Source organism: Pteropus medius, unplaced genomic scaffold (assembly GCF_902729225.1).
Source record: "Pteropus medius unplaced genomic scaffold, Ma_sr-lr_union100, whole genome shotgun sequence".
NCBI classification, from domain to species: domain Eukaryota; kingdom Metazoa; phylum Chordata; class Mammalia; order Chiroptera; family Pteropodidae; genus Pteropus; species Pteropus medius.
In genome coordinates this window covers 13036703-13058945 of record NW_024340696.1, presented here as the reverse complement: position 1 = coordinate 13058945, position 22243 = coordinate 13036703, and the positions used below count along the sequence as shown (strand labels likewise).

The window sequence follows — 22243 nt, the reverse complement described above, 5'->3', positions numbered from 1 at the left end:
CAAACCAGAACATAAGCCTATAAATGCCTCAAGGTGAAGAAATTGAAGCCTGAGAACAACCAATCACAAATAGCCAACTAGTCTTTCCCAAATAAGGCAAATGCTGAGGACAACCAATCACAAACAGCCAACCTGGCTTTAAGCTACAGTTAGTCAAACAATGTCCTTTCTTTGCTTCTGCACCTTCTCTATATGAATCTTTCTGCCAACTCTCATAGGCAAAGTGCTCCTATCATTACTTCCAGTTTGGTGCTACCTGATCCAGACAGATTTTTGCTCAAAAAAACCTCCACGTTTTTTATATGTTTAAATTTATCTTTTAACAAAACTTTCCAAAATATATTTCTAACTTAAAGACAGAGTTAAACAAAATCTAAGGAAACATCAGCCCCTATCTCGAAAGGAAAAAAAAAAAAACGCTTTGTCTCAATAAAATACTAAGAGACTATCTGATGAAATTCAGGGTATTAGTAAGAACAAATTAGTTCTTCAGGTTAAAAAAAAAAATCACACTTGCAAGATTATTCACCAAAGATCAAACCCAAAGCAGATAATAAATGATATACATAAGTAGTTCTTAGGGCTAGAACATAGATCTACCTTCTAAGACAAAACATATTCATACATGATCCAAAATACTGTCAGTAATTTGGTAGTAGTCTGATGATTTACAATTCAAATTTAAATCTTTTCATAACTTTTTACCAAAATATTTCTCAACTAGTCCATTTATTCCATTTAAATTTGACTAAAAGAAGTCATTTTCTAAAGAAAATGAAGATCAAAACAGCCTATGATGATGTAATCAGGTCATGGAACATGAAGATTCCTTTTCCTTTTCCTACGAAGGTAGGGAAGGAAAGTCAGTTTCTACATCACCAAGTTGTTTTTGCTCTCTTATGTCTTTCTTGTATCTTCTACACACTTCTACAGAGATGCTAAAATATTACTGGGCACACTACTGGGGAGGAGAGCATTTATATGAAAATATTAGTTTACACTGTAAATGAAAAATCTTTTTTTATGATAATACCCAATGTACGAGTAACAACATGTATTGTTTGTAATTATTGCCAAAGCTTCTCCTAAGAGTTTGGTGAGAGGCAATGAATAAACCACATTTCAAAAAGAGAAATATTTCTTTCAAGTCATATTTTATATATAAATGTCTCTTCCTACTCCTCCTTCTCTCAGATCTTCGTTAATACATAGGACTTTTATAATAAGGAGGAATCGCTAGACGAACTTAAATTATAGATAAAATAATTCTGCGTTAGATATACTTACTTTCATAAATTCCAATGGCTGAAAGCCATGGATGGTTGGAGATAAGAATGAAATAGGATATAGCTGCAAGTGTCTATTTAGTGCCATCTGGTTCTCATTCAAAATGCATCAATTATGCAGTATCTTACATGAGCTAAAAAACTTCCTTAAAAACTCATGAGTCCACTCAGAAAGTTAAGGGAGAAACTATTTTTCTGACATCCTTTTCTTCACCTCTTTCTTCTTCCCCAAAGTTATCGTTCACACAGTGTTGATGATACTACATGATGTCTAACTTCTGGAATTCTTTTTTTTTAATTTAGTGAGATCTGTTACCTGAAATATTTTTGTACTGTAATCCTAAGAGGGTATGCCTTTATGAGGTGCTCATAATTAAAGGTCACTGAAGGGATCAGCAGAAAGAAATCTTTTCTGAACTTCTTTAGCTGGGTAAAACAGAGCACCCTAAAAATACAGCTTCCATTAACCCCTCTCCATGGGAGTTTCCTATTTGGGAGATTGACCCTTAACAGAAGAGGTGTGGATAGATTTACCTTCCACTCCAAGGGACCCTCCAGCCAAGATGGAGACATTCACTAGGATCAGGATGAAACGGGCTAATGGAACATTCCACACTTTCCCACTGAAGTCCTCACCACTATCAGCCCTTTTGTTAAGCTGATACATAAACCTTCACCTCTGCCCGTTCTGTGTTCCTCACTTCTGAGTACTCTCACTTTTCTCCTATTAATCTATGGTCAGTTAATTCACAGGACCCCAAACACTGCACCTAAACTGGTAGAGGAAAAGTTTTTGCTCCCAATGCCTTGCATATTCTTGAGACTCATAGATGTTTTTGGAAGAAAAAAAATCAGGGACAAGTAGACGATTTTTCAAGATTTTTCTAAACACTACACAGAACCTATGAATTCCCCCTAACTACTTGAATTCTCTGTATTGTGGAAACGTAGGCCGCAGCCCAGATTATATTTAGATTTAGCAAATACTAGTGGGAGCTGGTATTTTTTTCACTGCCTCAACTGACAATCAGTTTCAACCACAAATCAATTAAGTTGCAAAGAACTAGAGGAATGGTAGAAAATTATTGTCAAATTTTTGCTCACCTTACGACAGTGGAAATATGCTCCTTAAAATGCAGAATTCACACATGACAGCCAATTGACGACATATTTAAAACAGCCCAAATTCTAGCTTTGGCTAAAGCCTATTAATTCATTTCAATTCCTTATTATAAAGTATATAATATGTCTAAGATACTGCATAGGTCATACTAACACTGAAAAAAAATCAGCCCTATTTTTTTAATTCTCAATAGTATTAAAATGTGGAGACAGGATTGAAGTTACTACAACACTGTAAGTGTCTACACTCATTTATGACAACCTTTTTTTTCTTATTGTGTTGTTCAGATTATTCCTCTTTGGGAACAAGAATAAATAGCAGAGCACAAATAAACCTTAAGTAACAGTCCTTTACTGAGGCAAAAATGAAAATTGCTGTTATCTAACTACATCATAAATCACTAGCAAATTAAGGAAACTTCAAAAATTCAGAGCATTAATTGAACTGAGGCACATCCCCACCACTAATACCTGAATAATAATAAGTCATTTAGCAAGACTCTGAGGCAGTGAAATATGAAACTTCTGAACTAAATAAAAAAGGAAGGATAAGAAAATACTACATCTTGCCACTCAAAGTGCTGTGCATGGAACAGCATAATCAGCATCACCTAGAGATCTGCTTATTAGTAATGCAGATACTCAGGACACATCCAGACCTACTAAATTAGAATTGTTGTTTTATCAAGTTCTCCAAGGGTTTGATATACACATGAATTTGAGAAGAACTATTCAGATAATGGAATTTTAAAAGGGTAAACATAGACATCCAGGGTCACCAAAAAGAAGTAAGAAGACACAAAATAAAGTAGCAAAGTCTTTCAAATGCAGTCTTTTTTTTCTCTTGGCAAATTTCTCTAAGCAACAAGTAGCTCCTAGTGCCCGTGAACAGATGAGTTGCTCAGGTGAAAAGACTTAGTCTGTTCAGGTTGCTGGAACAAAAATACCATAGACTGGGGGCTTTAAACAACAAACATTAATGCTCACAGTTCTGGAGGCTGGGCAGTCCAAGATCAAGGTGATAGACTAGGTGTCCATTGAGATCCTCTTCTTGGTTCATAAATGGTGTCTTCTCACTGTTTTCTAACAAGGCAAAAGGAGCAAGGGAGTTCTCTGGAGTCTCTTTTACAAGGGCACTAATCCCAATCAGGAGGGCTCCACTTTCAGGACCTAACCACCTCCTAGAGGCCCCACCTGTAAATACCATCACATTGGAGATTAGGTTTCAACATATGATATCTGGGGGACACAAACATTCAGTCTATAGCAACACCCCTGACCCTCCAAACTCAACAAGCCAAACAAGGTGAATTAACAAAGGACAGCTCACTGTTACTGATATACTTACCCCTCTGAAAGAACCTAGGATATAACCCAATACTTTTAAAAGAGGAACATCAGGCACTTTCCAATCAAATTTAAACATTGTATAAACAAATATATGTGATTATTCCAGGTATATCTGCAAAATCTGCAGCCAGACTGCCAGGTCCATCTCGTTTTAAATAGATACATTGATAAAAATCTGATCTTAACTATACTTGTTTGAAAAATATCACTACTGTAATATATGATATCTACGAGACTGCCAAGAATAGGAATATATTTAATAGGGTATATAATCTCATCCTCTTAAAATTACATTGAGAAACATTGCCATTTTTCACAGCAAAGACAAGAAATATCACTATTAATAGTAGAACTGAATCATATTTTATTTAGACATATTCTTGTTCAGTATTTTCAAGGTGTTAGCAATCTTTCCTAAGCAACTGTGACAACTTTCTAAGATATATCTTATTGTGAGCCCCACCTACCAAAGGAGGTACGGTGATTCAGGACAAAACAGGTTAAGTCAATTAATCCAAATAACTATCCCATTTATCAGAAGAAGCAGGGGACGATGGGGGGAACTGGTTGGGTCAGTTGAAAAATGGAATTTTCTAATTAATTGATTTACGATGATTAATATGGCTGAACCTCTCCTTCTGTTATTGTCAATCCAGGCAAAAGGGGAAAGAAAGAGAATGATTAGATAAATACAATATGTGCTTTGGAAGGATTATACTCCTGTGTTTTCTGGGACAATACCAGTGTGTAACAAAATGGTCATTAGCATGCTTCTTTTCAATTTCAGGGGCAAGCGATATGCATTTACCAAAGGAAATTGAGCTGAGGCTGTTGCTGCAGAAACAGAGAGAAATTAGATTCCTATGATCTCTACCAAGTAGGCCAAAACTCTCTGATAAAAACAAACAAATCTATTATCTCTTTGTACCTTCAGGCAGAACCAGTTCTTTAAGAGCAGTTCATTTCCATATGGCCACCGATGAGGACAGAAGCTTCTCCCCAGCCTGGGGAATGAATGTGTCCACGTGCCTGTATCAATCAAGATAATTTATTTTCTCTAACCAGTGACTAGTTTAGAAATAGGTATGTGACACCATTCTGAACAATAAATGTAATTCTGCTGAGAGGTGATAGTTTTCTTGACTTTTAAATAGAGATATATAAAGAGAGACTTCTATTCTTATCTCTGGACAAAATTATCTGCATAAGATATTTGAAATTGCAACAAGCCATCTTAGGGCCATGAGAGAAGCAACTGTAAAAGACAAACCAACATTCTAAAATTGAAAGAGAGAAAAAATTAAGAAAACCTGGGTCCCTGATCACATAATCAAGCCGATGAAGAAATCAAATCTGGGATGACCTAAATTTTTACATAAGATAATAAATCCATTTTGAATTTGGTTTCTTTTACTTGTAACCAAACATTCTTAACCACTTAAAATCCTTTAGCCAGAGAATCTATTATTCATATCCCATCTATTTTAAAGAGATACATCAGGTTTAACTCACACTAGTCATTACACAGATGCATGAGTACTCACAAAATGTGTCTATGCTCAAAGAGAAGGATGATCTGCAAACTTGGGCAATATGTTATTTCATTCAATGCTAGAATTGACCAATAGTGTTTCCTTTAAAATGTGAAGGCACCTACACACTATGCTACTTCAACTTACATACTTGTGGGTTAACCAATCAGAGTTTAAAATATCAGGATGGTTTTCACCTAATCCATGATCTCCACTCAGGCTGGTGCTCCCTATTAACTGGTTTCCTGCTCACTGCATAAATTACTTCAGATTGCCCATCACTATTATGAAGAGCTCTATGTTGCAAGTAAAAATCTCAACTCAAATTAACTAGAAAAATAAAGAGAACTTACTGGCTCACACAATCTAGTTGCTCTAATTACATCAGCTAGGAGGCCCAGTTCCTCTCCAATTATCTATTCTTCCCACTGGCCTCATCCTCAGGCTCTACAAACCTTCCCCTTCAACCAAATCATCATCAACACAGCTATCTACACTCTTGCTTCATGGAAGATAACAGACTATAGCATTTCTTAACCTCAAATGCTAACCCCACGGTATCTATGGTAAGTTCCTGTTTCTCAGAAGACTCAATAACATCTCATATTTCTTTGGTTCTGATATGTATATAGCAACTGGCTAGGATAAAGGGATGGAGTACATCAAATGGTGTAGGCTAATCAATGCCAACTCCTGGAACTGGGCTGGGGTAAATTTCACCTAAACAAATGCCTAATGAAGAAAAATAGATATCCAAAAGGAAAACCATGGTCTTTGTAGTGTGACAAACAGGAAAGAGTGGATGCTGGTGAGGCAAAAAGTAAATGCCCATTACACCAGGGAAAAATGAGCAAGGATTATTTAAAGAGATCATGCATTCTAATGAGTGAAATTTTATTTCAATTATTATTCTTAAATCCTTTTTTTTTTCAAAATATGATTTCTAATCAGTTTAGAGATAAAGGTCACTGACTTGACCCATAAGAAATAGACAAATAACACTATAGAAAAATCACATACGCTACTGTATAACTCAAGTTCTAAGGCTTGCAGTTGGCAGGCTGATTATTCATTGCACATTTTTTATTTCCTTTCTAACATTAAATTCAAACTGTCTTCACAACCCCCACAATATATGTCACTTGTTTTATTTTGAAAGCACCAAGAAAATAACCCACAAAGGAAATGTCAAAGAAAATTTAAATGTGCTTTTGTCTATGATTAGATCTTGTGCACAAACTTGCCCCATCCTTTTCGTTCCTCTCCGCGGCCTCTGCTTGGCTGATTACCAGTTGGCTGGGGGTAGAAAAATGAGGGAAAATCTTAAATAGAAATATTAGTTTGTAATGCCCACAATTTCCACATAATAAATTTTCCTCTCATATTAAATACTTGGATAGTGTATTCAGCTATGCCCCATTTAGCATCACGTTATACAATTTTTAGCTAATTGTACTCTTTCCTGTATAAGATTACCACTGTTTCATGTCATTCATCTTATTGTAAGTTTTCTGTTCTTCTGAACAATTCAGAGCACAAATCAGCACAGAATGCAGGATATGACTTTCATTATCATTACTGTACAGCACTTTAGTAGTTTTAATGAGGTAGGGCTTAGTGGTTTATAATAAAGAATATGCAATTTTCAACACTGCAATTTTAAAAGTGTTTAGTATCTGCTCGATTTACCCAAAGTTATTTCAAATATGTATCATATTATAATCTTCAGGTAAAAAACCTAGCTATTCATACCAATATCATGATAAAATCATCATCTAAAGCATTTATTAAGAATCATTGATACCTGGATCCAGTCAACAATAATATATTGTATTGTAACAGAACTGTATATTTCACTTATTTATCCATTCATGTATTTATGCATGTTAGCATCAATGCATATTATAAGTTAGGCATTTTATATTATAATATGTAATAAGACACACACATTGCCTCTAAAGTGTTTGCTCTTTAACTTGTCCTTACACTTAGGCAATTTATTAACTTAGATAAGTTTCTCAACTTCTCTTCACCTCAATTTCCTTGTGTCTAGTGCAGATAATAACAGTATCTACCTTGTAGGCCTGTCATAACACGGAAATTAGAAAATACACACAAAGTGCTAAGAATAGGTCAAGCAACCTAATATATGCTCATTAAATGTTAGCTATTATTGTTAGTATAAGAGAAGAAAGATCACAAACATAATTACGTTTGTTAATTTGTTCAATATATTCTGAGTGCTCACTATGTCCCAGTCTGTGCAAGTCCCTGAGAATATACCAAAGAATAAGAGACACATTATCTGCCCTCATCAGGCATCCAATCTAAATCAGTATGAAGATATAGTAATAATCAAAGGAAAGTGGACAACATGGAGGAGACGATATAAAATATGTTGAATATATAGCATGTTCCTCATCTTCTTCCAGAAAATTTAAGGACATAATCTCATTTTATTATCCCATGAGGCAAAGCTCAAACAGTGGTCCACGGCTACAAATGTCCTAAAGAGTAAAACCAAGATCCAAATATGTTTCTTTTTTCTAAACTCATTGCTATAATGACCTCCTAACTCACAGAGAGATGTTGGGGCAGTTGAGGAAGTCTTCATCAAGAAAATAAAGAGCAGTGAGTTATCATTTTGAGAAACAGATCTGAAATGACTAACTTACATTAATATTTCCCAGTATGTATTCTGTAGAGCACTATTTTCATAAGAGATAGATGAAGTTAGTCAACATTGAGTGGTGATATAGTTGTTTAATCTGCTTGAATTTCATCATAACATCAATCCACCTAGGAAAACAAAACCAAAAACCCATAAAAATCTATATTGAAAACAAGAACTGAAGTAGCCCCATGATTCGATAATATCAAGAGATAAAACACTAACTATAATACCTGTGTGGTATCAGCATGGTTGTGGGAGAAAACAGAGAGAACTAGAGATGAACCAGATGAAGCAGAGAGCAGGAAAACCTTCAAACTGTCAGCGGCTTCTCAATAGTGGTCCAAGCTTCTGAATTAGGGAGTGGTTTTACACATTCATCGGAGATTGAAAAAGAGTTAGTGGTAAAGTCTGAAGAGCAGATGCAATCCGTTCCTTCCTTATACACATTCTAAATCAATCTGCCAAATCTCCAGGACAAACAGCAGCCACAGAGAAACTTTTGGGAATTGATCTGAAACCAAACTAAATTAGGAATCTTAATTCCTAATTCCAGAGGTAATAGAAGAAGAAAAAGAGAATGTCCAGATAAAAATGGGGATGGGAAAAAGAGTAAGAAAATCTCTCATGTATGAGAACATGGTTTAAGACTTTACAAAATAACAGAAGAGGTGTTTTCAGAGGATGTTAAACAGTTATTATGACTGACTTCTCCCTTCTAAAAAAAAAAAACCAAGATAACAAATTTTAGTTTAAAAAATGAAAAATTGGGATAAAATCACATAAAAAGATGTAACAGAAGAAAATAAGGATTAGAATAACATCCCTACAATTAAGTCATGCCTTCAAATTTGCCTAGAATCTGCTGTAAATTGCAATCTAATATTTCTAAATATATAGAAATATATAAAGAAAAACTATACAATATGGAAGTATACCATAAATGATAAATAGGAAAACTCAGAAATGGGTTTTTGAAATCAATAAAAAACAGATACTAAAACAATGAAATCTATACCCAAAGGCACAAGAGCAAATGCACATACACACAAATTCTTGAAATGTAGTAGAAGCTGAAGGAAATTTTTTAAAAAGGAAAAACATAAAATAAATAGAAATATTAAATAATTTGAGAAAAATACCAAATATAATATGTAGAAAGAAAAGATTCAACATATGTATAATTGGTAATCCCAAAGAAGAGAACCCAAGCAATGCATAAGAAGAGATATTAAAAATTTAATTCCAGAAAAATTAGCTGATGTATATATAAAACTACATATTAAAATACATATTAAAAACTATGTATTTATGAAACTATATTTTGAAATATATGTATCTTATATCTTCATATGTAAATGTATACATTTACATAAATATGACCATATTTATACTTTATGTAAATAAAATACATATTCATATATATGAAACTACATATTTCACATATATATGATACTACATTTAGAAAATGACAAATTATGGTATGTTTCATAGTTTTATGTACTTACATTTAAAACATAAACTTGTGATTCCTAATTTGATGAATCCATTACAATTCACCAGCAACCCTACAACTAAAAAGCTACTCTCTCAGGAAACTTCAAAACGAAACTTCCTTGTAATTCATTTATTGCTTTCAGGAGAACTGTTATTCTTAAATATATAATTTTCGTATAACTCTTTTAAAATATTTTAAAAATGCTATTTTTTTGTTGTTTAAAAAGTCAAATAAACTCATTAATTTGTCTGCTTTTGAACTAGAGAACCTATAAAAAATTCAGTGCTTCTCTGGACTATTTATTGATGAAAATCATGTAACTAAGTACTAACAGCCTTTAAAGTTGTAAGTATAAAGTAGGATTAGATTCCCATTGTGTCTGATCTGACATTGCACACTGAATTGCTGAAACCTACCAATTTTCACAATACTTGCACTCGAAACACTTTAGATGCAGAATGAACACTTTAACTCCTTCAAATCATTCTGTTCAATGCCATCAAGCCATTCTGACCATTATTTCCTTCAATCTTAACTTCCCTAGAAAGTATTTCCTGTTATTTGGCCAGATCCTCCCCACAAAGATAAGGTTTCTTTGAGCAGTTCACCCCCACTCTCTTCTTTAAGCAGAAAGTTATACTTATCCTCTGGCTCACTCCATTTCTGGCAGCTCTATGTAACAACACTTGCCCCATTCCTAGAGCCCATGGAATCTTCATCACCATTAATTCTCTGGGCTAGTTCTCCCCTGAGAAGGAGCTTCAATCAGGACCAAGCAGGTCACCCAAGTGGGCAGAATGAATAGGAGTCAGTAATGCCCCATACTGCCACATCTTTCCAAAAGGTCTAAGAGTGGTACAATTAAGAATTCGATATACATACAAAATAAATCATTATGTGACTACTCAGCCATTTATGGTGGCTATTCATGACTCATGCCCTAATTTTTCTATTCATTCTATCTGAGGGGTAAATCTATGCTTAGAATTACTTACTTATACTGAAGATCATTATCTACATATGTAAAGCATTATCTATGGAATATATACCATTCAGCAATATTATTTTCTTTTCATGTCAAGTCTATACATCAACAAAGACTTTATTTGCACAAAGGCATCCTAATAATTTTCTTTTAAATAAAACGATTTAGATCTTAGTGCAGTAAAATGTTGAGTTCGATTTGATAATACGATTGTATAGAAACTGATGAAAAGGCTTTGAAATGGTTTGAGGGAGGTATTGATAGCATATCTTTTGAAAATATAATCACTTTCACAATTCTTTACCAAATAGATAATAATATAGGGGAACACTGCATAATGATGAAAAGAGCTCAGGATTAAGCCTTTCATTATTAATTTCTTATTTTCAGCTGTCTTGGAAATAGAAACCTGCTTAAGTGATTTGATTAGTTGGACAGGTTACTTGAATATTGCTTAAGAAAAGCCCAAATTACTAGATTAATAGTTTTCAAAGGTTGTTTTTGCTATTTTGGTCTGATTCAACTTAAATGTAAAATACAAAAATGTAATTGCTATCTACATATTGTCAAGGTAATTTCCGAGAGTGTTAAGACTTAATCGTCATTTTGCCCAACTACCTTATTCTTTGATATTTTCAAATGAGTAAGCTGAGACTTTTAGACTGGTTGGAGAACTAAGTCTAAAACTGTGAGAGATGGAGCAAGTGAAAAAGAGAACTTACATCAAATTACAACTAAAAATGTTTAGATAGAGTAACTAGTTGCAGAAAGATAGGAAGGGAACCCCAAACTCCAATTTATCCTAGTTAGCCTGTTGGAGCTCCACAGGTTCATTCTATACAAGTCTGAATTTTCTCTAATCTATGAGTTCAAGGAGTTTAAGAATTCTAATTAAAGTTATATATTTTGGTTCTAATTCTTTTGGTAATCCTATATAAAGAGTCTGAGACAAAAAAATGCTGTCAAATGAACCTCTTTTGTGACTACCTAAAACAATAATGGCTAATATTTTATGATTATTTATTATGTGTCAGGCACACCGTTATATAGTTTTTACATATGTATAATGGTTAATTGATGTGTCAAGTTGGCAGGGCCATAGTACTCAGAATATTTGGTCAAACATTATTCTGGTTTGGATATTTAAAACAGTAGACTTCAGGTAAAGCAGATTACTTCCATAATGCGAGTGGGCCTCATGTAATGAGTTGAAGATCTTAATAGAACCCAGACGGACCTCCCCTGAGCAAGAAGGAATTCTGCCTGCAACTGCCTTTGGACTCAAACTACACCTCTTCCCTGGGATTCCAGCCTGTCAGCCTACCTGCAGATTTGTTCTTGCCAAGCCTCCATTATCACGAGCCAGTTCCTTAAAGTAAATCCTCTGTATCTCTCTCTCTCTCTCTCCTCTCCTCTCCCTCTCCCTCTCCTCTCCCTCTCTCTCCCTCCTCTCACACCACACACACACACACACACACACACGCACACACACATCCTCTGTTGGTTTCGCAATTGTTTCACAAGGAGGAGCCACCTGACCAATGACACACATGTTATTGTAGATACTACTACAACAGCTCTATGAGGTAAATATCATTGATAGTCTGGATTTACCAAGAGACTAACCAAATCAAGGTCATAAAGTTTCAGTTTAAGTATGTCTACCTCCGAAGCCTAAGCTTTGGATGCTCTACTATTTTGCAAAGTAAGCATTCATGTAAACTTATGTATGTATATGTACATCATATGCATGTATGTTCACATGTGTGAGATTTTGTGTGAGAGTGTGTGTGTGTGTGTGTGTGTGTCTTCTAATATTTAGAGGTGGTAGCCATAAAGCTGAACTTAGATAAAAAGACAATTTTCTATTTCCGTATATTTGTACGTAAACTTCTTGTTCGAAACAATTAGATAGATTTTCCTGAAGGCATTGGTGGCTGCCCGATGTTTTTCAAAGGTAATATAAGCATTATCAAATGTTCGATCCCTATAAGAAAATCCTGTCTTTTCGAATCTAGAGAACAATTCTAGGTCACTCTCAAGGTCATAAAAAAATTATTTTTAGAAGACATGCACAGGACAAGTGTCAAGTTATTTTGGTTTATATCCCACAGAGTGGACTTAGTATCCAATTCCTTCAGCATGCTGACATGAAGCTGGCCTAATACTTTGCACATTGTCTAATTGTGCATTTAAAATTATTGCCGTGTATACATAAGTTTATGTTGCTGGGAAAAAATCTGATCTTGATACCTTTCATACTGATGTGACAGAGAGGATTCATATACTTGTTATGGAAGGAAGAAGATATTTCTTTCCCATGTTTATTTATTTCCCCCAAAGAAACCTGGTCTTGATCCAGATATATCAAAGAGCTGATATACCTCCCAAAGTGCCCAACTCATGATTAACACAGCCAGGTCACAAAGGTACAACTTAGTAGTTCTGGAAGAAGGCCTAGCTGACTGCCAGGCAGTGGTTCAGTGGCCCCAGGAATTTGGCTCAACATTTTCTGCAGCAGCTCTGGGAAGCGTGCTAAATCATACTCATCGCAATTTCTGCCAACAGTGATGCTGAATGGGTTCCACAATTGTTCTCAAGCCTTTCCTGAGATACCTCCTGGGTAACACAAATGCATTCTTATGCTTTGGAATGGAAACAAAGAATGTCAGAGCAGTAAGAATTTAAAGATCATAAATCAGCACCCTGATTTTACAGATACAGAAACTCAGTCTCGAAGAAGGAAAGCAGCTTGTTCAAGTGCACCAAGTGGTTACTTGCACAGTCTATTTTTCTATAAATGTTTGGTTTTGTGTTATTTCTACCACCCCATGCTCCTTCTAATGAGGCATGCTTGCCAGCAAATTCAGGCTATAATAATTCCATCAAAACTGGAGATTTTTACCTTCTGTCTATTCCTTTATTACTTTTCCTGGTACCTTCCCCAAGAAATCATAATTTTCTTGCACTTAAGGATGCTGGGAGTAGCCTTGTCTGAGTGATCTTGAGTTTATCAATTTTATTAACAGGAGTGAAAACACTCCTTTCACAGATATGAGGCAGAAAGGCTGCATGCAGTCCCCATAGCAAAGCCCTGAGCCCGCCACCTATAGGACTGACAGTTGTTTTCACCTTTCAATGCCCTTGATACAACAAACTCTACTGCTCATATTTTCCAAACTGCAGGGGGTTATGCAGTGTTTCTGCCACCAAAAGCAAATTCAAAATGGGCCAGAAGAGTGAAACTTAACAGCTTGGAGCAAAGCCAGGAAGGCCAAGGGGGTTCAGAGGTATCCTAGAGAGATATAGTTCTTAGTGAGGTCAAAATGGACATTTTTTCTCATGAGTTTTGATATATTTTACACCACTTAGAGGATGAAAAGAGGAAAGGTAGCTAGAATTTACTGAGTTCTCTCTACCAGACACAGTTCTGGGTGCTTCACCTATGTTAAATTCCTTGTGGCTCTATGAGTGGATGTTACTTACGGTTGACAGATGAAGAACTGGAGACTTGACATCCAGGTATTTAGTGACAGAATCAGGAGCCTGACGCTTGAGTTCTAGTTTAATACCCTGTGCTTAAACGGCAGGTGCATTTCATGAGGGTATCACAGTGCTAATTAGATAAAACAATGAACTTCAAAACAGTAAATAAAACCCACCTAGTTCCTCAGAATGACTGCAATCCAGGCTTTTCTGATTAATATTGATAAAACAGGAAACCAGAGATTTTTCAGTCCTAAACCAAAAAACAGATTACTCGATCAATCCAAATAACCAGCAATTCAAGTATTCGCTTTTTAAAAAATAGGCTAAATCTATTCATTTCACTAAAAGGAATGGAAGTTTACCTTGAATGATTAATCGGTTCCATCAAAGCAAACAATTCAGTGGCTCAGTGTGGGCACTAGCTCTCTTTTGGGAAACAGAGCAGAATAATCTGATACAAACAGCATGGGGTTCCATACTTTCCATGGCAAAAAGGAGTGAGGCCACAAGGATGCTCAAATATCAGAGCAAAAAGTGTTAAATCAATAAGATAGTAAATGAACAACTAAGATAATGAATAAAAACAAACAAAAAAATAATCAGATTGTAGAAAGTGGCATGGACAAGCATACTGAGAGCATGTCTCTGAATAGGCAGGAACCTTTCAGTTTGAACTTGAAGGACCTACAGTCAAATTAACAGAAGTGAAATTTGGAAGGTCACCAGTATATAAATGAGATCTCTAGTCATAGCACAAACTGAAATGACACCAAGCAGAATTGCCATTAGTTATGTAAATGTGGATGTCTATGGTGACAGCCTGATTGATGTAGGTTCAGAAGGGTAAACAAGAACCAATTCAAATATCGCCTGCGCAGAAACAATAGCAGGCCTCAGTGCAGGTAGCAAAGAGCATGGGACAAAAATGAATTATCTTGTAAGAAATTGAACTCAAGAAATCTTGGTTTTGCTTGTCAGGTAACTTGTCAGGAAATTAAGTTCCAGTAAACAGTAGCCAAAACACTGTATTGTGATAGGCACTGTGAGAGCAAGAGAGTATAACCTATAACCTTCTAATGTGGAATAAGAAATAGCAAACTTACTATCAAGCTAAATTCATCAGTTTAAAAAGGCTAGCAATCCTTAATGCAGGCTTTCTCAACTTCTTAGCAAAATATTAGTAAAAACATAAGAAAAAAACTCACCACAAAAGAAAACCAGGCTTCTCAAGGAGAGAGTATTGTAAAGAAATTTAGGTTCAGTTAGGCTGTGAGAGGGAGAAGGACAATTTAAATACTCTTACAATACGCCCAACAGCTTTGCCTAGATACTAAACATAGAGAAATAAACGGCAACACGAAACCTGTTCAAAATGTACCTCAGTACTCAAGAAACAGAACACTGCCTGTGATAGAAGACAAAAAAAAATGGCCAAAATCCTGAACTCTTCTCTGTAACCTGCCCTTTGTAATGTGAATTTGCCTTCCTGCCACGAAGAAAAAGAGTCTCCTTTCTCTGCCCTTGAATGTGGCTGGCCTCGTGACTTGCTTTAACCCACAGGATGCAGTGGAAGCAATGCTGTGCCAGTTCCAAGCTTAAGACTCAAGAGTCTTTGCACACTTCCACCTTCTCCTAGAAACCTGCTCTGATGCCACATGATGAAGCCCAAACTAGCCTGTGGGTGATGAGAGGCCACGTGCAGCAGAGGTGAGCTGCCCATGTGAGACTGTGCTAGATCAGGCAGCCCCTAGCTGACTTGGCAAGGACTGCAATCTAATGAGTGAGGTCAGGCAAGCAAGACAGTCATTCTACTAAGCCCAGCTCGACTTTCTGACTTGTCCCACAGCAAGAGTAATAAAGGTCATTGTCTTAAGCCTCTAAGTTTTGGGGTGATTTTTTACAGCCTACGTGATATATCACTCAAATGACTCCTTAATTAGGAATACACATCACTAATAAAGATTTATGACTTGAATCAGAACATAATATTAGCAGATGTTTGGCAGGGCATCCTAAATAGAATACATCCATATGTTTGTTTATTTGGGAGGAGTGATGTTTTCATTTTTTTTGTATTAAAACCACTCTTTATTTTTCTTAGTTGATATCTGTGTTTACACGCCATGGAAGGTACATTTGTTCTTACAAGGAAATTATAAGATAAGAAGACAAAGTGAAACTTAAAAAATAAAGAAAACTAAAACTGCAATAGCTGATAGCTGAATAAAGCATGTATTGGATGCTAAATAAAGCAGAACTGACCTTTAGAAAATACATTCGGTGAAATGAAAGGCAAAATTGAGGCATGCTACCATGATGCAGAGAAAAAAAAAAAAACCAACAAAAAATAAATTAAAAACTATTAAAATATCAAGAATTTGTGCAAAGTTTCCAAAGCTATAATAACTAAAACTGTGAAAATAAAGACAAATTGACCAATGGCACACATCAGAGAGTCAGAGCACCCATCTCACACATGAAGAAACACTCAAACTTTGACAGAGTTGGCTATGCTAATCAGTAAAGGATAGATGTTTTGTTAATTTAAGAATAATCACATAAGAAGATTTTAATAAAAGGCAAAAATTATACATAAAATATAGAGACTCATTCAGATTTTAAAGGTAATAGTAAAGTTCTATTTTATAAACAGGGTGGTAAGTACAAAAAGTCCATTGAATTATTGTTCTGTTATCTTACATCCGTATTTTATCACTATCCTATTTTATAAGCAATTTTTAATGAACTATCTTTTTTAAAGAACATTCTAGAACAAAAACTATAATAAAAATCAAGTGTATATTTAGATTAATTTTAGACTTTTGCTTTTAATTTAAGATTTTAACTCTTTAAAAAGTCTATAAACTCATAAAAATTAGAGATAGTGATAAATGAGTTAGCTCTTATTCTGGTCCACAGTTAGATACATCAATTTTGTTTTAATAAGTCTGTAATACATCCTAATCCTTAAAGTCGGGTCTCGACACACATTTAATAAGGTACATTTAATAAATTCATTGTACTCAACCTATAGTACAGCGGTGATGAATTAGGTCAGAGTGACAGGTATTTAGCTGAAGTGACAAAGTCTCCATCTAGGAGAAGGGGATTTAGTTATTAAAATAAATACAACTACCACAACTACTACAATGTATTGAGTACTTTTTATGGATTTGGTATTGTGCCCAGTGTGAATTGCTCAGCTAAGCAATACTTCTTACCAAGTGATGCTTGGGCAAGGCTTATGACTTCTTCAGCGGGAAATCAGCATCCCTGATGATTTTGAAGAGAAAAATAAAGTTATCATTTATCAGCCAGTTGCATAGTATCAAGGGTTCTGGGAAAAAAAAGGGGAAATTTTTTGAGAACATAAGATAAAGCATCTCTGGAAAACAGTTCCTTTGTATGATATCAATTGCCATTAAAAGTTTTTCAAATCAGAAAAGAGGCATTTAATAAACAAAATATAGGCAAGACCTCCATGACCTGGTTCATCCAGGTTTGGGGAGGTCTTAGAGAAGAACCATAGATAGTATGCTGCTTCTCAACCTGGGTTCTGAACCGCATGACATTTCAGAAAAAGGAATCACCATTTGTGGGCAAAAAAAATCTTATTACCAATAACAATTAGACTAGGGCATGTGACTTTTATTTAGACAGAGGAATTATTCATAGTAAAGACTGGAATTAGTCAGACTTTCTGGCAACCCTGGACCAGGCAGGACTATTTCCATTATGAAGTGAAAAATATAATTGCTCCCAAGAAAAGAGAGAGAGAGGGCATCCACATTTATCTGTCATCTCTTTCCAAACTCACGATTGCATAAAGTCATTCCAATTCCTCAGGAATAGACTAAATGGAAGAAAAGTGATTTTCCAGACTTATTCTCTTAACTCAAACTCAACTAATTTGCCTCTTTAGGGAGTGCTACTCTCCATAGGACGTCATAGGCCTATTGAGGCAGACTTATTCTCTCCTCCCTGAGGCTGCGCCTCACAAAAACAACCACGGCCCCTTTGGGTATCCTCATGGAAAATGGAGATTTTTGTCCCAGAGGGCTACATTTTCCTGAGTTGGCATGGCTGGAATCTGCTAAATGTCTCTGAGACTTCTGTCTTTGCTGAGACTTGAGTGGCCCTAAAACTTTCCTGAAGCTTAAGGTGCCTCATACTCTCTGTGAAGTATAAGTTACTTCTCATAATTGCTGGGAGCTTCCATTTGTTAAATTCTGACTTGGCATGTGTACTATTGCTCCTATACAAAGAGTCATTTGCTTGTGGACAAAGCTTCCATTAAGTTTCTGTCTGATTTGCCATCAAAGTCAAAACCCCTTAGAACAAAAATCAAAGTCTCTTTCCAAGCCTGCAAGAATTAAAAGCCAACTGCCCAACTGTAAAAACAAGTCTTGCAGACTAATGTAAGTTTCCACAAAAACCAAGACCTCAAACAATAAAGTTCAAGGCCTAAATCTAGAGGATTTGGCCCCACTCAAAACCTCTACAGTATGTATTTCCCTCCCCAAAATTCTTCTCCTTAATTATTTCTCAAAATTGATGCCCTAATACACATTCTAATAATCATAAATTTAATTAACCCCCCATAAAACTGCATCCAACTTCCCCACCACTAAATCCCACCCTTGACTTGAGGACAAAATCTGTCCCTGTAAATAAGATATGGAGAAAAACGGAGAACAGATAATGCTCTGCAGTCGACCTGGCTCCCAACGGAGAATAGAGAGAAAAGAGCAAGGATATACATTTCTAGTTTCTCCTTCCAAACCTAAATAAATCACCCCTACACGCCCCAAGAAGGATGGTAGGATGATAAGTGTGTTACACTAATAGAAGTTCCTCTACTTGGAAGGAATCATGGCCACAGGATTATTGGAAAGGGTTATTGCATTCCTCCTCTTACCATTTTCTCTCCTAGGAATACTGAACTGATTATAATTCCAATGGCACATCCTATGGTGCTTCATACCTTTTCACCTTTGTCCATGCTGTTTTCCTCTTCCTTGCACAACTTTTTGTTACCCTCCCATCCACCATTCCAGCACTCACAGACCCATACCCTTCACTCTTCCATGAGTAAATTAATTCATTATTCAAGGCTCTGCTTAAATGCCCTTTTCCCTAAGAAGCCTCAAAATCCATCCCACTGCTTTGGTACTCTCTCAAAGCATTCTTATAGTTCTCTGGACTGTTCTATTTGTACACAACGTCCACATATATTGAAAAGATCTATTCATATGCCTGTTCCTCTCTTAAAGAAATGCTAATGAATAAAATAAAACAAGTAAATGAAGTAAAAATATGATAGTTTATCGCTTTCTATCTCACTAATTACACTCATGAAATAACTTTTAATGACATTAAAATACTCAAAGTGTAACACAAATAAAGTAATAGTATTTGTGCAGTGGAGATGTAATGTTTGTAATATCTTTGATATAGAAGCTGTAACATCAGTGTGTGTTTTACCTCCTGATATCATCTGATTCATTAGCTCATTTAGAAACAACAAAAGCAAGAAAACATTAAGATGAGAATATGTGAATGAAATAAATTTTATACTCCTTCATACAAAGAAATTTGGGCAAATGTAAGGAGTGAAGATTTTAAGTCACCCTTTAAAGTAAAAAGCAACAATTCTCTTTGAAATGTCATTGTTGGGCTAATTATTTTAACCTTACTATTGAGTTTATTAATAGACTTTCTTCACACGAATCACTCATACTTGCTAGTTATCTACTCTTTAGGAAGGAGTAAACCTTTCTCAATGCATGGTCTGTTTGTCAATTTAAAAAATTAACAAATAATCCTAGAAACAACTTTAGTCTGTTCCTGCACAGATGGTGAATCCTCAGCATGTATTTATTTCATATACACCATGACATCTTACAGTATTTCATGATTTACAAGTACTTACATATACTTTAACTTGTTTGAGCCTCACGGCAATTCTAGGCGGTCAGTATTATTTTACATATAAGGAAATTAAAGCAAGTTGCAGTTCTGGCCTCCGACCCAACACTTTTTACTCTAGTTCCAATAATACTTCAATTATTCTACACTTACACTTAACCCAACCCTAACAGTATGTACAATAAACTCATTTATAGTACACATCATGGTATAGGATTTTAAATACACACAAAAAAAATCATGATTTTAATTGTTATTCATTCATACAAGATAGTAACATTCACACATTCAATAAACATGTACAAACTCAACATACAGAATGAAACAAATTCATGTAATTTAGCTTGTTTGATTTGAGTTTATTCATTAATGAATTCATTTAATGGGTTAAAGTACATGGAATTGCCCGCATTCAAATACTTTTGTCCTACAAACGATATATGATTTAATGTTTATGTGAATTGGAGTAAAACAGTGATATTTTCTGTCTCTCCAGTCAGCAAAGAGATTACATCAAATTTGATAAGATGCCATCCTGCCTAAGGCAGCCTGCTTAAGAAATTACCCAGGCAATTTCCTGAAATAGTCAGCATTTTGATAATGAATCTCATATTTAGCATTATTTAATGAACTTTAAAAGAAAATTTCTATAGGTAAATGGCTTTACCTATATTTACCATCACGGGAACATGCATATCATGACAGAGATAGAACCACAAGTGTGTCAAATGTATTGTAAAAGAAGCAATATTTTGAGAGTGTTTCAAATTACATCAGCCCATGGCAGTAACTCCATGTTTTCAACTTCTTGCATATTTTATAATCTCTGTGGAGGAATATAAGAATAAACACTTAAGGAAATTCTAGTTGGGTACATCGAGTTGACATCCAGGCATGCACTTTTATAAACTTCTTAAATTACCCTGATACATATCACTGTTTAGAAGCTGCTGTAATAAACACCAACTAAATGAGATAAATGTTGAATGTGGACACCCCAAGGCTGCTATTGTCTGTAACTATAACTTATGAGGAGAGCTGAAGAGCAAGCTATCAGCACGTACCCGAGGCTCCACATAAGAGGGCAATATTCACATAAACACAGAAAATACCAGTTTATTACAAAGCTAGTATTAAATATTCAGATTTACAGCCTTCTAAGCCAGAAACTGCAGCAAGGGGACAGTAAAGCAATCACCAGCGCTCACTTACATTCAGACTGGTCTATCTCATACATAGCTTGGTCCACATTCCTGCTGAGGTCAACACGACTTCATCGCCCTTCTGGATTATTTCCCTATGCCACGGTCACAAACTACCACAAATGTAATGGCTTAAAACAATACGGATTTATTCTCTTATAGTTCTGGTCAGATGTCTAAAATCAAAATGTTGGCCAGCCATATATTCCTTCTAAAGCTTCAGAAGAGAATCCGTTTCCTGGCCTTTTTGAAGTTTTAGAGCTGCATTCCTTGCACATCATCATAGCTTAAGGCCCCTTTCTCCACCTTCAAAGCCAGCAGTGTAGTCACATACCTTTCTTCTTAACTGTAGTCACATCTGCTTTTCTCTTATAAGAATACATTACATTTGGTGCTCACCCAGGTAATTCTCCCTATCTCCCCATCTGAGGATTTTTAATGTAATCACACATGCAAAGTCCCTTTCATCATATAACATTATCATGTTCCAGGGATTCGGTCATAAATATCTTTGGGGGGCCATTATTCAGCCTACTGCACTTCTCAAGACAACTTTCTAAGCAACCACTGATGATAGATAGAGGCTGGCCTGCGCTATGAAACCTAACTTCCTGAGATGAAATGTCTTTGAATTCTGAGTATGCAATTTTAAAACTCTAAATTCTCTCATTCGAACTCCTCATTTTACAAATCGTAAAACTGAAATCTATGGGCTAAACTCTAAGGTGCCTTGGTTGACAGATGTTGCTGGTGATGAGGCTGTGACAAAGCCCATGCCTTCTAATGATGAGAGCAATGCTCATTCCATCACTTTCCAATGACCTGATAACTGATATTTGGTATGTGGAAAGTTCAATTCACTGAGATAACCTTGCTCTCTGCCAAGCAATGGGGACAGGGAAGGGTCCTCACTGCTGGTTCCAGGCCATACTGAAAATCCTGGTATCCAGGAGTAGATAAGGGTTTATGCAGGTTTTTAGAAAAGCCAATCAATAATTAGTTTCCTTGGTTGTCACAGTAGTATTACTCTGAATTTAGTCAGGAAATTATCCTAAAATCAAAAAAGGTGGATATTTGTAACTTTCTCATTTATTTATATGTATTGTTTTTTTCTATACCTACCATTAAAGAAAGATTTTGCTATAGCAGAGAGAAGACAGATAGGTTGGTACGTAGGTAG

The 22243-nt window shown here is 35.5% G+C and overlaps 1 long non-coding RNA gene across 2 annotated transcripts in view; it reads right to left on the bottom strand.

The window, feature by feature from the left end:
* Window positions 1-13733: 13733 nt before the first annotated feature.
* The window catches only part of LOC120606144 (uncharacterized), a 72952-nt gene continuing 64442 nt past the window's right edge, over window positions 13734-22243 (bottom strand). The window contains exons 2-4 of one of the 2 annotated variants that reach the window (XR_005653836.1): window positions 17155-17270; window positions 16196-16241; window positions 13734-14183 (exon numbers count right to left, since the gene is read on the bottom strand). This is a non-coding gene — a long non-coding RNA (uncharacterized LOC120606144). Of the gene's footprint in view, window positions 14184-16127; window positions 16242-17154; window positions 17271-22243 lie in introns of those variants that run through there. The other variant, XR_005653835.1, reaches the window with a different exon arrangement.